Genomic DNA, 16319 nt, shown 5'->3' with positions numbered 1-16319 from the left:
CAGGCCCCCAACAAAAACCACGGCCCTTTTTTCTGGCAAACAAAACTTAGCTGCCTCACTTCTGGATGGCAGATTGCAGGAGCCACTTGGTGTAATCAAACCAGCCCGACTTGGCACTGGTGCCACCTTGGGTCTGGGAACCATCCTGCGTATCGTGGATTCTAAGGAGCCAGCCGGCCACTCCCAGCCACAGGTCCCCAAACAAAATCAACGGCGCTGTTCCCTGGAAAACAAAACACGTCTGCCAACATTTTGATGGAGTTTGCAGGAGCCACTTGGTACTATCAAACCAGCCCGACTTGGCACTGGTGCCACCTTGGGTCTGGGAAACATCCTGCGTATCGTGGATTCTTAGGAGCCAGCCGGCCACTCCTAGCCACAGGCCCCCAAACAAAAACCTAGGCCTATTTCTCTGGCAAACAAAAGTAAGCTGCCCCGCTTCTGGACGGCAGATTGCAGGAGACACTTGGTACTATCAAACCAGCCCAACTTGGCACTGGTGCCACCTTGGATCTGGGAACCATGCTGTGTATCGTGGATATTCAGGGGCCACCCGGCCACTCTCAGCCATATGTCCCCAAACAGAAACCTCGGCCCGTTTCTCTGGCAAACAAAACTCAACTGCCCCTCTTCTGGATGGCAAATTGCAGGATGAACTTGATACTAAAACCGCAGGCCGACTTGGTAGTGGTGACACCTTGGACCTGGGAACCATCATGCGTATCGAGCATTTTAAGGAGCCAGCCGGCCACTCCCAGCAATATGCCCCCAAAAACAATCCACGGAATTTTTCTCTGGCAAACAAAAATCAGCTGCCCCGCTTCTGGATGGCAGATTGCAGGAGCCACTTTGCACCATCAAACCAGCCCGACTTGGCACTGGTGCCACCTTGCATCTGGGAACCATGCTGCCTAGCGTGGATTTTCAGGAGCCAGCCGGCCACTCTCAGCTATAGGCCCCCATACAAAACCCACGGCCCGTTTCCCTGGCAAACAAAATTAAGCTGCCCCGCTTCTGGATGGCAGATTGCAGGAGCCACTTGGTAGTATCAAACCAGCCCAACTTGGCACTGGTGCCACCTCTGGTCTGGGAACCATCCTGCGTATCGTGGGTTCAAAGGAGCCAGCCGGCCACTCCCAGGCATAGGCCCCCAAATACAAACAACGGCGCTTTTCCCTGGAAAACAAAACTCGCCTGCCAACTTTTTGATGGCAGATTGCAGGAGCCACTTGGTACTATCAAATCAGCCCAACTTGGCACTGGTGCCACCATGGGTCTGGTCACCATCCTGCCTATTGTAGCTTTCCAGGAGCCAGCCGGTCACTCCCAGCCATAGGTCCCAAGTCACAAACCTCGGCCCGTTTCCCTGGCAAACAAAAGTAAGCTGCCCCGCTTCTGGATGGCAGATTGCAGGAGCCACTTGGTCCTATCAAACCAGCCCGACTTGGCACTGGTGCCACCTTGGGTCTGGATACCATGCTGCGTAACACAGATTCTAAGGCGCCAGTCGGCCACTCCCAGCCACAAGCCCCCAAACACAAACAACGGCGCTATTCTCTGGCAAACAAAACTCAACTGCCCCTCTTCTGGATGGCAAATTGCAGGACGCACTTGGTACTATAAAAACAGCCCTACTTGGCACTGGTGCCACCTTGGTTCTGGGAACCATCCTGCGTATCGATCTTTTTAATGAGACAGCCGGCCACTCCCAGCCATATGCCCCCAAACACAACCCACGGCCCTTTCCTCTGGCAAACAAAACTCAACTGCACCGCTTCTGGATGGCAGATTGCAGGAGCCACTTGGTACTATCAAACCAGCCCGACTTGGCACTGGTGCCACCTTGGGTCTGGGAACCATCCTGCGTATTGTGGGTTGTCAGGAGCCAGCCGAACACTCTAGGCCACAGACCCCAATCAAAAACAACGGCCCGTTTCACAGGCAAACAAAACTCAGCTGCCCCGCTTATGGATGGGAGATTGCAGGAGGCACTTGACACTGTGAAACCAGCCCCACTTGGCACTGGTGCCACCTTGGGTCTGGGAACCATGCTGCGTATCATGGATTTTCAGGAGCCAGCCGGCCACTCCCAGCCACAGGCCCCCAAACACAAACCACAGCCTTTTTCTCTGGCAAACAAAATTCAGCTGCCCCGCTTCTGGATGGCAGATTGCAGGAGCCACTTGGGACTATCACACCAGCACAACATGGCACTGCTGCCACCTTGGATCTGGGAACCATCCTTCCTATCGTGGATTTTCAGGGGCCAGCCGGTCACTCTCAGCCATAGGCCCCAAACATAAACCATGGCCCTTTTCTCTGGAAAACAAAACTCAACTGCCCCTCTTCCTGATGGGAGATTGCAGGAGCCACTGGGTACTATGAAACCAGCCCTACTTGGCACTGGTGCCACCTTGGGTCTGGGAACCATGCTGCGTATCATGGATTTTAAGGAGCCAGCCGGCCACTGCCAGCCACAGGCCCCGAAACACAAACAACAGCCTTTTTCTCTGGCAAACAAAATTCAGCTGCCCCGCTTCTGGATGGCAGATTGCAGGAACCACTTGGTACTAACAAACCAGCCTGACTTGGCACTGGTGCCACCTTGGGTCTGGGAACCATCCTGCGTATCGTGGATTCTAAGGAGCCAGCTGGCCACTCCCAGCCACAGGCCCCAAAACACACACAACGGTGCTTTTCCCTGGAAAACAAAACTCGCCATCCAAACATTTGATGGCAGATTGCAGGAGCCACTTGGTTTTATCAAATCAGCCCAACTTGGCACTGGTGCCACCATGGGTCTGGTCACCATCCTGCCTATCGTAGCTTTTCAGGTGCCAGCCAGCCACCCCCAGCCAGAGGCCCCTAGACAAATATTTCGGCCCGTTTCCCTGGCAAACAAAAGTAAGCTACCCCGCTTCTGGATGGCAGATTGCAGGAGCCACTTTGCACCATCAAACCAGCCCAACTTGGCACTGGTGCCACCTCTGGTCTGGGAACCATCCTGCGTATCGTGGGTTCTAAGGAGCCAGCTGGCCTCTCCCAGCCACAGGCCCCCAAACACAAACAACGGCGCTTTTCCCTGGAAAACAAAACTCGCCTGCCAACTTTTTGATGGCAGATTGCCGGAGCCACTTGGTACTATCAAACCAGCCCAACTTGGCACTGGTGCCACCATGGGTCTGGTCACCATACTGCCTATCGTAGCTTTTCAGGAGCCAGCCGGTCACTCCCAGCCATAGGCCCCCAGACACAAACCTCGGCCCGTTTCCCTGGCAAACAAAAGTAAGCTGCCCCGCTTCTGCATGGCAGATTGCAGGAGCTATTTAGTACTATCAAACCAGCCCGACTTGGCACTGGTGACACCTCTGGTCTGGGAACCATCCTGCCTATCGTGGATTTTCAGGGGCCAGCCGGCCACTATCAGCCATATGCCCCCAAAAACAAACCACGGCCCTTTTCTCTGGCAAACAAAACTCAACTGCCCCTCTTCTGGATGGCAAATTTTAGGACGCACTTTGTACTACGAAAACCGCCCGACGTGGCACTGGTGCCACCTTGTGTCAGGGAACCATCCTGCATATCGAGCTTTTTAAGGAGCCAGCCGGCCAGGCCCAGCCATATACCCCCAAAAACAAACGACGGACCATTTCTCATGGAAACAAAAATCCGCTGCCCCGCGTCTGGATGGCAGATTGCAGGAGCCACTTTGCACCATCAAACCAGCCCGACTTGGCACTGGTGCCACCTTGGGTCTGGGAACAATCCTGCATATCGTGGATTCTAAGGAGCCAGCCGGCCACTCCCAGCCACAGGTCCCCAAACAAAATCAACGGCGCTGTTCCCTGGAAAACAAAACACGTCTGCCAACATTTTGATGGAGTTTGCAGGAGCCACTTGGTACTATCAAACCAGCCCGACTTGGCACTGGTGCCACCTTGGGTCTGGGAAACATCCTGCGTATCGTGGATTCTTAGGAGCCAGCCGGCCACTCCTAGCCACAGGCCCCCAAACAAAAACCTAGGTTTATTTCTCTGGCAAACAAAAGTAAGCTGCCCCGCTTCTGGATGGCAGATTGCAGGAGACACTTGGTACTATCAAACCAGCCCAACTTGGCACTGGTGCCACTATGGGTCTGGGAACCATCCTGCCTATTGTAGCATTTCAGGAGCCAGCCGGTCACTCCCAGCCATAGGCCCCCAGACACAAACCTCGGACCGTTTCCCTGGCAAACAAAATTAAGCTGCCCCGCTTCTGGATGGCAGATTGCAGGAGCCACTTGGTAGTGTCAAACCAGCCCGACTTGGCACTGGTGCCACCTTGGGTCTGGGAACCATCCGGCGTATCGTGGATTCTAAGCAGCCACCCGGCCACTCTGAGCCACAGGCGCCCAAACACAAACAATGGCGCTTTTCCATGGAAAACAAAAATCGCCTGCCAACATTTTGATGGCAGATTGCAGGAGCCACTTGGTGCTATCAAACCAGCCCAACTTGGCACTGGTGCCACCATGGGTCTGGTCACCATCCTGCCTATCGTAGCTTTTCAGGCGCCAGCCGGTCACTCCCAGCCATAGACCCCCAGACACAAACCTCGGCCCGTTTCCCTGGAAAACAAAAGTAAGCTGCCCCGATTCTGGATGGCAGATTGCAGGAGCCACTTGGTACTATCAAATCAGCCCAACTTGGCACTGGTGCCACCATGGGTCTGGTAAACATCCTGCCTATCGTAGCTTTTCAGGAGCCAGACGGTCACTCCCTGCCATAGGCCCCCAGCCACAAACCTCGGCCCGTTTCCCTGGCAAACAAAAGTAAATTGCCCCGCTTTTGGATGGCAGATTGCAGGATGCATTTGGTAATATCAAACCTGCCCGACTTGGCCCTGGTGCCACCTTGGCTCTGGGAACCATGCTGCGTAACGTAGATTCTACGAGGACAGGCGGCCACTCCCAGCCACAGGCCTCTAAACAAGAACAACGGCGCTTTTCCCTGGAAAACAAAACTCGCCTGACAACTTTTTGATGGCAGATTGCAGGAGCCACTTGGTACTATCAAACCAGCCCAACTTGGCACTGGTGCCACCATGGGTCTGGTCACCATCCTGCCTATCGTAGCTTTTCAGTAGCCAGCCGCTCACTCCCAGCCATAGGCCCCCAGACAAATATCTCGGCCCGTTTCCCTGGCAAACAATAGTAAGCAGCCCCGCTTCTGGATGGCAGATTGCAGGAGCCACATGGTACTATCAAACCAGGCCAACATGGCACTGGTGCCACCTTGGTTCTGGGAACCATCCTGCCTATCGTGGATTTTCAGGGGCCAGCCGGCCACTCTCAACCATATGCCCCCAAACATATACCACCGCCCTTTTCTCTGGCAAACAAAACTTCAACTGCCCCTCTTCTGGATGGCAAATTGCAGGACGCACTTGGTACTACGAAAACAGACCGAGTTGGCACTGATGCCACCTTGGGTCAGGGAACAATCCTGCGTATCGAGCTTTTTAAGGAGCCAGCCCGCCACGTCCAGCCATATACCCCCAAAAAAAAACCACAGAACTTTTCTCCAGCAAACAAAAATCCGCTGCCCCCCGTCTGGATGGCAGATTGCAGGAGCTATTTAGTATTATCAAACCAGCCCGACTTGGCACTGGTGCCACCATGAGTCTGGTAAACATCCTGCCTATCGTAGCTTTTCAGTAGCCAGCCAGTCACTCCCAGCCATAGGCCCCCAGACAAATACCTCGGCCCGTTTCCCTGGGAAACAAAATTAAGCTGTCCCGCTTCTGGATGGCAGATTGCAGGAGCCACTTGGTACTATCAAACCAGCCCAACTTGGCACTGACGCCACCTTGGCTCTGGGAACAATCCTGCGTATCCGGGGTTCAAAGGAGACAGCCGGCCACTCCCAGCCACAGGCCTCCAAACACAAACAACGGCGCTTTTCCCTGGAAAACAAAACTGGCCTGCCAACTTTTTGATGGCAGATTGCAGGAGCCACTTGGTACTATCAAACCAGCCCAACTTGGCACTGGTGCCACCATGGGTCTGGTCACCATCCTGCCTATCGTAGCTTTTCAGGCGCCAGCCGGTCACTCCCAGCCATAGGCCCCCAGAGAAAAACCTCGGCCCGTTTCCCTGGCAAACAAAAGTAAGCTACCCCGCTTCTGGATGGCAGATTGCAGGAGCCACTTTGTACCATCAAACCAGCCCGACTTGGCACTGGTGCCACCTCTGGTCTGGGAACCATCCTGCGTATCGTGGATTCTAAGGAGCCAGCTGGCCACTCCCAGCCACAGGCCCCCAAACACAAACAACGGTGCTTTTCCCTGGAAAACAAAACTCACCTGCCAACTTTTTGATGGCAGATTGCAGGAGCCACTTGGTACTATCAAACCAGCCCAACTTGGCACTGGTGCCACCATGGGTCTGGTCACCATCCTGCCTATCGTAGCTTTTCAGGAGCCAGCCGGTCACTCCCAGCCATAGGCCCCCAGACACAAAGCTCTGCCCGTTTCCCTGGCAAACAAAAGTAAGCTGCCCCGCTTCTGGATGGCAGATTGCAGGAGTCACTTTGCACCATCAAACCAGCCCGACTTGGCACTGGTGCCACCTCTGGTCTGGGACCCATCCTGCGTATCGTGGATTCTAAGGAGACAGCTGGCCACTCCCAGCCACAGGCCCCCAAACACAAACAACGGCCCTTTTCCCTGGAAAACAAAACTCGCTTGCAAACTTTTTGATGGCAGATTGCAGGAGCCACTTGGTACTATCAAACCACCCCAACTTGGCAACAAGTGGTTCCTGCAATCTGACATCCAGAAGCGGGGCAGCTTACTTTTGTTTGCCAGGGAAACGGACCGTTGTTTGTGTTTGGAGGCGTATGGCTGGGAGTGGCCGACTGGCTCCTTAAAATCCACGATACGCAGCATGGTTCCCAGACCAGAGGTGGCACCAGTGCCAAGTCGGGCTGGTTTGATAGTACCAAGTGGCTCCTGCAATCTGCCATCCAGAAGCGGGGCAGCTTACTTTTGTTTGCCAGGGAAACGGGCCGAGGTTTGTGACTGGGGACCTATGGCTGGGAGTGACCGGCTGGCTCCTGAAAAGTTACGATAGGCAGGATGGTGACCAGACCCATGGTGGCACCAGTGCCAAGTTGGGCTGGTTTGATAGTACTAAGTGGCTCCTGTAATCTGCCATCAAATAGTTGGTAGGCGAGTTTTGTTTTCCAGGGAAAAGCGCCGTTGTTTGTGTTTGGGGGCCTGTGGTAGGGAGTGGCCGGCTGGCTAATTAGAATCCACGATACGCAGGATGGTTCCCAGACCCAAGGTGGGACCAGTGCCAAGACGGGCTAGTTTGATGGTGCAAAGTGGCTCCTGCAATCTGCCATCCAGAAGCGGGGTAGCTTACTTTTGTTTGCCAGGGAAACGGGCCGAGCTTTTTGTCTGGGGGCGTATGGCTGGGAGTGCCTGGCTGGCTCCTGAAAAGCTACGATAGGCAGGATGGTTCCCAGACCTGAGGTGCAACCAGTGCCAAGTTGGGCTGATTTGATAAAACGAAGTGGCTCCTGCAATCTGCCATCAAAAAGTTGGCAGGAGAGTTTTGTTTTCCAGGGAAAAGCGCCGTTGTTTGTGTTTGGGGGCCTGTGGCTGGGAGTGGCCGGCTGGCTCCTTAGAATCCACGATACGCAGCGTGGTATCCAGACCCAAGGTGGCACCAGTGCCAAGTTTTGCTGGTTTGATAGTACCAAGTGGTTCCTGCAATCTGCCATCCAGAAGCAGGGCAGCTTACTTTTGTTTGCCAGGGAAACGGGCCGAGGTTTTTCTCTGGGGGCCTATGGCAGGGAGGGACCGGCTGGCTCCTGAAAAGCTACGATAGGCAGGATGGTGACCAGACCCATGGTGGCACCAGTGCCGAGTTGGGCTGATTTGATAGTACCAAGTGGCTCCTGCAATCTGCCATCAAAATGTTGGCAGGCGAGTTTTGTTTTCCAGGGAAAAGCGCCGTTGTTGTGTTTGGGGGCCTGTGGCTGGGAGTGACCGGCTGGCTCCTTAGAATCCACGATACCCAGGATGGTTCCCAGACACAAGGTGGAACCACTGCCAAGTTGGGCTGGTTTGATAGTACCAAGTGATTCCTGCAATCTGCCGTCCAGATGCGGGGCAGCTTACTTTTGTTTGCCAGGGAAACGGGCCGAGCTTTGTGTCTGGGGGCCTATGGCTGGGAGTGACCGGCTGGCTCCTGAAAAGCTACGATAGGCAGGATGGTGACCAGACCCATGGTGGCACCAGTGCCAAGTTGGGCTGGTTTGATAGTACCAAGTGGCTCCTGCAATCTGCCATCAAAAAGTTGGCAGGCGAGTTTTGTTTTCCAGTGAAAAGCGCTGTTGTTTGTGTTTGGGGGCCTGTGGCTGGGAGTGGCCGGCTGGCTCCTTAGAATCCACGATACGCAGCATGGTTCCCAGACCAGAGGTGGCACCAGTGACAAGTCGGGCCAGTTTGATGGTGCAAAGTGGCTCCTGCAATCTGCCATCCAGAAGCGGGGTAGCTTACTTTTGTTTTCCAGGGAAAAGGGCCGAGGTTTTTCTCTGGGGGCCTATGGCTGGGAGTGACCGGCTGGCGCCTGAACAGCTACGATAGGCAGGATGGTGACCAGACCCATGGTGGCACCAGTGCCATGTTGGGCTGATTTGATAGTACCAAGTGGCTCCTGCAATCTGCCATCAAAATGTTGGCAGGCGAGTTTTGTTTTCCAGGGAAAAGCGCCGTTGTTGTATATGGGGGCCTGTGGCTGGGAGTGGACGGATGGCTGCTTAGAATCCACGATACGCAGGATGGTTCCCAGACCCAAGGTGGCACCAGTGCCAAGTTGTCTGGTTTGATAGTACCAAGTGGTTCCTGCAATCTGCCATCCAGAAGCGGGGCAGCTTACTTTTGTTTGCCAGGGAAACGGGCCGAGCTTTGTGTCTGGGGGCCTATGGCTGCGAGTGACCGGCTGGCTCCTGAAAAGCTACGATAGGCAGGATGGTGACCAGACCCATGGTGGCACCAGTGCCAAGTTGGGCTGGTTTGATAGTACCAAGTGGCTCCTGCAATCTGCCATCAAAAATTTGGCAGGCGAGTTTTGTTTTCCAGGGAAAAGCGCCGTTGTTTGTGTTTGGGGGCCTGTGGGTGGGAGTGGCCGGCTGGCTCCTTAGAATCCACGATACGCAGCATGGTATCCAGACCCAAGGTTGCACCAGTGCCAAGTCGGGCTGGTTTGATAGTACCAAGTGGCTCCTGCAATCTGCCATCCAGAAGTGAGGCAGCTAAGTTTTGTTTGCGAGAAAAAAGGGCCGTGGTTTTTTTTGGGGGCCTGTGGCTGGGAGTAGCCGGCTGGCTCCTTAAAATCCACGATAGGCAGGATGGTTCCCAGCCCCAAGGTGGCACCAGTGCCAAGTCGGGCTGGTTTGATAGTACCAAGTGGCTCCTGCAATCTGCCATCCAGAAGCGGGGCAGCTGAGTTTTGTTTGCCAGAGAAAAAGGCTGTGGTTTTTGTTTGGGGGCCTGTGGCTGGCAGTGGCCGTCTGGCTCCTGAAAATCCACGATACGCAGCATGGTTCCCAGACCCAAGGTGGCACCAGTACAAAGTGGGGCTCGTTTGACAGTGTCAAGTGCCTCCTGCAATCTCCCATCCAGAAGCGGGGCAGCTGAGTTTTTTTTGCCAGGGAAACGGACCTTTGTTTTTGATTGGGGTCTGTGGCCGAGAGTGGTCGGCTGTCTCCTGACAATCCACAATACGCAGGATGGTTCCCAGACCAAAGGTGGCACCAGTGCCAAGTCGGGTTGGTTTGACAGTACCAAGTGCCTCCTGCAATCTGCCATCCAGAAGCGGGGCAGCTGAGTTTTGTTTGCCAGAGAAAAGGGCCGTGGGTTGTGTTTGGGGGCATATGGCTGGGAGTGGCCACCTGGCTCCTTAAAATGCACGATACGCCGCATGGTAATCAGACGCAAGGTGGCACCAGTGCCAAGTCGGGCTGTTTTTGTAGTACCCAGTGGCTCCTGCAATTTGCCATCCAGAAGCGGGGCAGCTAAATTTTGTTTGCTAGAGAAAAGGGCTGTGGTTTGTGTTTGGGGGCCTATGGCCGAGAGTGGTAGGCTGGCCCCTGAAAATCAACGATAGGCAGGATGGTTCCCAGATCCAAGGTGGCACCAGTGCCAAGTAAGGCTGGTTGTATGGTTCAAAGTGACTCCTGCAATCTGCCATCCAGAAGCGGGACAGCTGAGTTTTTTTTGCCAGAGAAAAGGTCCGTGGTTTCTTTTTGGGGCATACGGCTGGGAATTGCCGGCTGGCTCCTTAAAATGCTCGATACGCAGGATGGTTCCCAGAGCCAAGGTGGCACCACTGCCAAGTCGGGCTCTTTTTGTAGTACCAAGTGCGTCCTGCAATTTGCCATCCAGAAGAGGGGCAGTTGAGTTTTGTTTGCCAGAGAAAAGGGCCGAGGTTTGTGTTTGGGAGCATATGGCTGGGAATGACCGGCTGGCCCCTGAAAATCCACGATACGCCGGATGGTTCCCAGATCCAAGGTGGTACCATTACCAAGTCGGGCTGGTTTGATAGTCCCAAGTGGCTCCTGCAAACTGCCATCCAGAAGCGGGGCAGCTGAGTTTTGTTTGCCAGGGAAATGGGCCGTTGTTTGTGTTTGGGGGCCTGTGGCTGGGAGTGTTCGGCTGGTTCCTGAATATGTACGATACGCAGGATTGTTCCCAGATCCAAGGTGGCAGCAGTGCCATGTTGTGCTGGTGTGATAGTCCCAAGTGGCTCCTGCAATCTGCCATCCAGAAGTGGGGCAGCTGATTTTTGTTTGCCAGAGAAAAGGTCCGTGGTTTGTGTTTGGGGGCATATGGCTGAGAGTGGCCGGCTGGCCCCTGAAAATCCACGATACACAGGATGGTTCCCAGATCCAAGGTGGCACCTGTGCCAAGTCGGGCTGATTTGATAGTACTAAGTAGCTCCTGCAATCTGCCATCCAGAAGCGGGGCAGCTTACTTTTGTTTGCCAGGGAAACGGGCCGAGGTTTCTGTTTGGGGGCCTATGGCTGGGAGTGACCGGCTGGCTCCTGAAAAGCTACAATAGGCAGGATGGTTCCCAGAGCCAAGGTGGCACCAGTGCCAAGTTGGGCTGGTTTGATAGTACCAAGTGGCTCCTGCAATCTGCCATCCAGAAGCAGGGCAGCTGAGTTTTGTTTGCCAGAGAAAAGGGCTTGGTTTGTGTTTGGGGGCATATGGCTGGGTGTGGCCAGCTGGCTCCTTAAAATGCACGATATGCAACATGGCTCCCAGACCCATAGTGGCACCAGTGCCAAGTCGGGCTGGTTTGATAGTACCAAGTGGCTCCTGCAATCTTCCATGATCACGTGGAGAAATACTTTCTGGTTTCAGCCATATGCTCTTTCTTCTCTCCCTCAACTTCTCTATCACCTCTCATCTGGTTCACATGCGCTGTCTTCAAGGTCCACAGGCTACTTTTCACAGAATCTTCTGGCCTGATGAAGTAAGAATGATGAATAGAACAGAGCTGGGATCTATTTTCCAGTTTGGATAAAATGCATTCTGCACACAAATCCAAGGAGAACGGGCTGCCTCAATGCCCAGAAAATCTTTCACTCCTGCTAGTGTTCTACGTCAACCGCAACTTAGTCTGAAAGAAAAGCTTTTTCTCTGAGAGCATCTGAGAGGTTTGCATGAAGCACTGATATCTGACATATGCAATTTTGAATAGGAGAGGAAAAAGAAAATGGCAAGGAGTTTTTAATTTTAGTGGTTTCAATTTTAATTTCCGTGCACTTTTTCAAAACTTGTCAGCTCAAATGCCCATCAACATCTTTTAGTCATCTGTAAGTCAGTATTCATATAAAATGTGCTTCAAATCCAAAGAATTTCAAATTTGCACTCCAAGCTTCTATGCCTAGATTTATGATTTCCTACACATATTAGATGAAAGGAAGGCCTTTTTTACTGTGGGAGTGCTGGAACACTGGAACAGGTTGCCCAGAGAAGTTGTGGGTGTCCCATCCCTGAAAGTATTCAAGGTCACCTTGGACGGGGCTTGGAGCAGCAACAAAGGAGAAGCTTGATGGTAGAGAAACAAAGTTGGACTATAGAAGAAACTCGGATTGAAGTATAGGATCAAGTTTTCTCTCAGCTCTTGGGGTAAATTCAAAGTTGTACAAAATGACATTTATCTGTGCTATTCACTACTGTAACAGAAAGTTTCATGAAAACTGTACAGAAGATAGTAAATTTTAAAAGAGATAAGAATTACAGCATAAAATCCATGGGATAGGTTACAACATGAGACACTCTCTAAGAGAAAATCTCTGTGTTTCAGCACTTCATCGGGGTAAGATTTCATGAAGTGCCAAAGAAGGCGGCAAAATATCATTCGGGACATTATTTACTGGAATTCAGCCTGGCCATTAGTAGGAACTGCCTTTGAACATATCATGTAGATATACCACACACGCTTTCCCTTCACTGAAAAATTACTGTTTACAACAAATAAGCAATTGACGATCAAAATTGATTGAAAGCATCTTAAACATGTCAAGTATTTCATTGTAGATGATCTGTGATCCAAATGCTTCTTCCACCTTCGAGAGGGACAGAAGAATTCTTCCATATCATGATGGTTTAAAATTGTATCAACCAATGTTTTCTGCTGAAAAGATATCATCTATTTTTTTCTATTTTTGGAAGAAAATATTCCTAGACATACAACAGGTGAGAACTAAGTAATTTTAAAGAAACAAATGAAATGAAAATATTCTGTAAATAGAATGAAATGAAAAGCTGTGTTTTAAATAGGAGCTAAATATTAAACAGAATTTTTGTACCAGGCATTTGAATTACTGCACCAGCTCTTTTGCCCATCAAGAGAGGCATTTAGCATTTCAGTCTTTTCCAAGGTGTTCATGATCTGCTATGCTGATCTCTGTGTGTGCCTAGGTGTGTGTGGAGGGGGGGGCATATGAAGGGGAGTGTGTATGTTTGCTTTACAATTGTTGTGGCAGATTCATGCCTCAGCTCCACATTTTGTTTTAAAAAGGTCACACCGAGTGGATATGAAGTTTACTATCAACAAGAGATCGATTCCCAAATCATCCATTTGACTCTCCCTTATAAATCATGTGCTTTGTTGCATATTTTATCAAATATACTTTCAAGCCAGATGGAGGAAGGAGGATGTGGGAATCCCTCCACCATCTTGCAACTTTTATGTAAGTAGGTTTTCAAGAAAATCATCATTTCTCTTTTAAATATGTCTGGAACAGGCATGATGGTAGTGTCAACCTGTTGGAGTTTTTGTTGCTGGAAGAAGTTGTACAAAAGGATTGGTTTTTACATTGACCAGTTACTGAATCAAGCGCAGGAATACATTGGAAATTTAGCTGGGGGTTCCTTTTCCCAGCAGACTACTTCTAGAACGAGCTTGTACACTGAAGCTGACTCTTTTGCTCTCTTTTTGTTTCTTTCCTATTTTCTTGGCTTCTTTGCCACTATCTAGACAATTTTGGAACTTTGTTCCCAACTAAAATGGTTTCAATAGTCTGATTGTGATCATACATTTTTACAAGGAATTTTTAAAATCTTTCCTCGAGTCCAGAAAGTCAAGGACTTAGATCTTTTTCTTCCCTTATCAATATTGCCATGAAATTGATAAATAAAGACCAACTCTTTATTTTTGTTTTTAACCCACGTAGATAATTCCCATCCATTAATCCATTTTGTGGACCAATAGCTGCCATTCTGATGGAAGCTGTCACTTCTTAACAATAGGCATTCTGTGACTATGTTGACTGCACTTTGGGTGAAGATCCTAACTGGTCTTAGATATACATAGGGAGAAATTTGCTCAGCCAGTGTCAGTCTTAAGCATGCGTATCAGAAGATCTTTCTAGAGCTGGGAATTTTCCCATGAAAGGGATTCAGTTAGGGAAGAGACACTTGTGCCAGAGTTTTACATTCTTCTTGAACACTGCTTAAGGAACTTAGATGCCATGTCCATTTGGATCTCTGTCTGCACAGAACTTTGTCATGCCAGTGCTTTGAAATGCATCTTGAAGAGAATTCACTAGCACAGAATGAAAGAGAGTGGAAGGGGTTGGTGGGGCTAACCAGGCCCAACCCCCCTGCCTAAACCAGGATACCTAGAGCCTCTTGCCCAGGATTCTATCTGGGTGTACTTTTAATGTCTTCAAAGATCCAGGCTCCACAATCTTTCTGGGCAGTCTGTGCCGTGGTTCAGTCACCCTGACAGTAAAGAAACATTTACTGATGTTCAAAGGCAATCTCCTGTATTTCAGTGTGTGCCCACTGCCTCTTGTCTTTTCCCTCAGCATCACTGAAAAGACACTGATTCCCTCCCCTTTGCACTATTGCTTCCATATGTATGTGTGATGCCATGTAGAGGTATGTCAAAAACCTCCCTGAAGCCCAGGCAGATAATATTCCCTTCATCTACCAGTCAAGTTGATTCATCAGAGGAGTTTAAAGTGATGTTCAGCATGAAATTCCCCTGAAAAATCATGCTAACTACATTATTTGGTCATCTGTCATGTGCCTGGCAAGGATTTCCAGGAAGAGCTGCTTCATCAACTTCCTGGGGATAAAAAAGAGGCTGGCTGGTTTGTACTATGGCGAGTCCTCTTAATTGCCTTTTTTGAAGATGGGTGTCATTTGCTAACATCCACTCTTTAGCCTCTCTTGTCGTCTACATCTTAGCAAAACGCTTTTCCACTATGTCTGGCTAGGAAAAACTGTGCCAGCACAGAAAACATCTCCCATCGTGTTCTAGAAGTTGCACGGATGTCTGCCAAGTGTTTGGCAGGAAGAAAAGAAAAGTTGTCCAAAACAGCTTCCAATCGAATGTTCATGTGATTGGAAAAGTCAGGAGAGTGCAAAGGTACTGTTTTCTATCAGTTGGCAAGGTGCGCACACAATCCCAGTGTTGTACAGCTTGCTTCTTCACCTTCCCGAAGCTGCCGCTCTCGCCGGCTGCCGGAGCCCAAGAAGCGGCTTCTTCGCGCAAAGACGATTGTGCCGCTCACAGTGCTCTCCTTAGCGCGGCTTCTGCCGAAAGACGCCCGGCAGCGGCTCTTACCTCCGGAGAGCATCCTACCTTCGTCTTTAGCTCCTCTTCTCATCTACACCTCGGCAAAAAGCTTTTCCACTATGTCTGGCTAGGAAAAACTGTGCCAGCACAGAAAACATCTCCCATCGTGTTCTAGAAGTTGCACGGATGTCTGCCAAGTGTTTGGCAGGAAGAAAAGAAAAGTTGTCCAAAACAGCTTCCAATCGAATGTTCCTGTGATTGGAAAAGTCAGGAGAGTGCAAAGGTACTGTTTTCTATCAGTTGGCAAGGTGCGCACACAATCCCAGTGTTGTACAGCTTGCTTCTTCACCTTCCCGAAGCTGCCGCTCTCGCCGGCTGCCGGAGCCCAAGAAGCGGCTTCTTCGCGCAAAGACGATTGTGCCGCTCACAGTGCTCTCCTTAGCGCGGCTTCTGCCGAAAGACGCCCGGCAGCGGCTCTTACCTCCGGAGAGCATCCTACCTTCGTCTTTAGCTCCTCTTCTCATCTACACCTCGGCAAAACGCTTTTCCACTATGTCTGGCTAGGAAAAACTGTGCCAGCACAGAAAACATCTCCCATCGTGTTCTAGAAGTTGCACGGATGTCTGCCAAGTGTTTGGCAGGAAGAAAAGAAAAGTTGTCCAAAACAGCTTCCAATCGAATGTTCCTGTGATTGGAAAAGTCAGGAGAGTGCAAAGGTACTGTTTTCTATCAGTTGGCAAGGTGCGCACACAATCCCAGTGTTGTACAGCTTGCTTCTTCACCTTCCCGAAGCTGCCACTCTCAGGAGGTAAGAGCCGCTGCCGGGCGTCTTTCGGCAGAAGCCGCGCTAAGGAGAGCACTGTGAGCGGCACAATCGTCTTTGCGCGAAGAAGCCGCTTCTTCGGTTCCGGGAGCCGGCGAGAGCGGCAGCTTCGGGAAGGTGAAGAAGCAAGCTGTACAACACTGGGATTGTGTGCGCACCTTGCCAACTGATAGAAAACAGTACCTTTGCACTCTCCTGACTTTTCCAATCACAGGAACATTCGATTGGAAGCTGTTTTGGACAACTTTTCTTCCTGCCAAACACTTGGCAGACATCCGTGCAACTTCTAGAACACGATGGGAGATGTTTTCTGTGCTGGCACAGTTTTTCCTAGCCAGACATAGTGGAAAAGCGTTTTGCTAAGATGTAGACTACAAAAGACGCGAAAGACGAAGGTAGGATGCTCTC

The sequence above is a fragment of the Melospiza melodia genome, chromosome 5 (assembly GCF_035770615.1).
Source record: "Melospiza melodia melodia isolate bMelMel2 chromosome 5, bMelMel2.pri, whole genome shotgun sequence".
Classification (NCBI taxonomy): domain Eukaryota; kingdom Metazoa; phylum Chordata; class Aves; order Passeriformes; family Passerellidae; genus Melospiza; species Melospiza melodia.
This window is presented reverse-complemented; position numbering follows the sequence as displayed.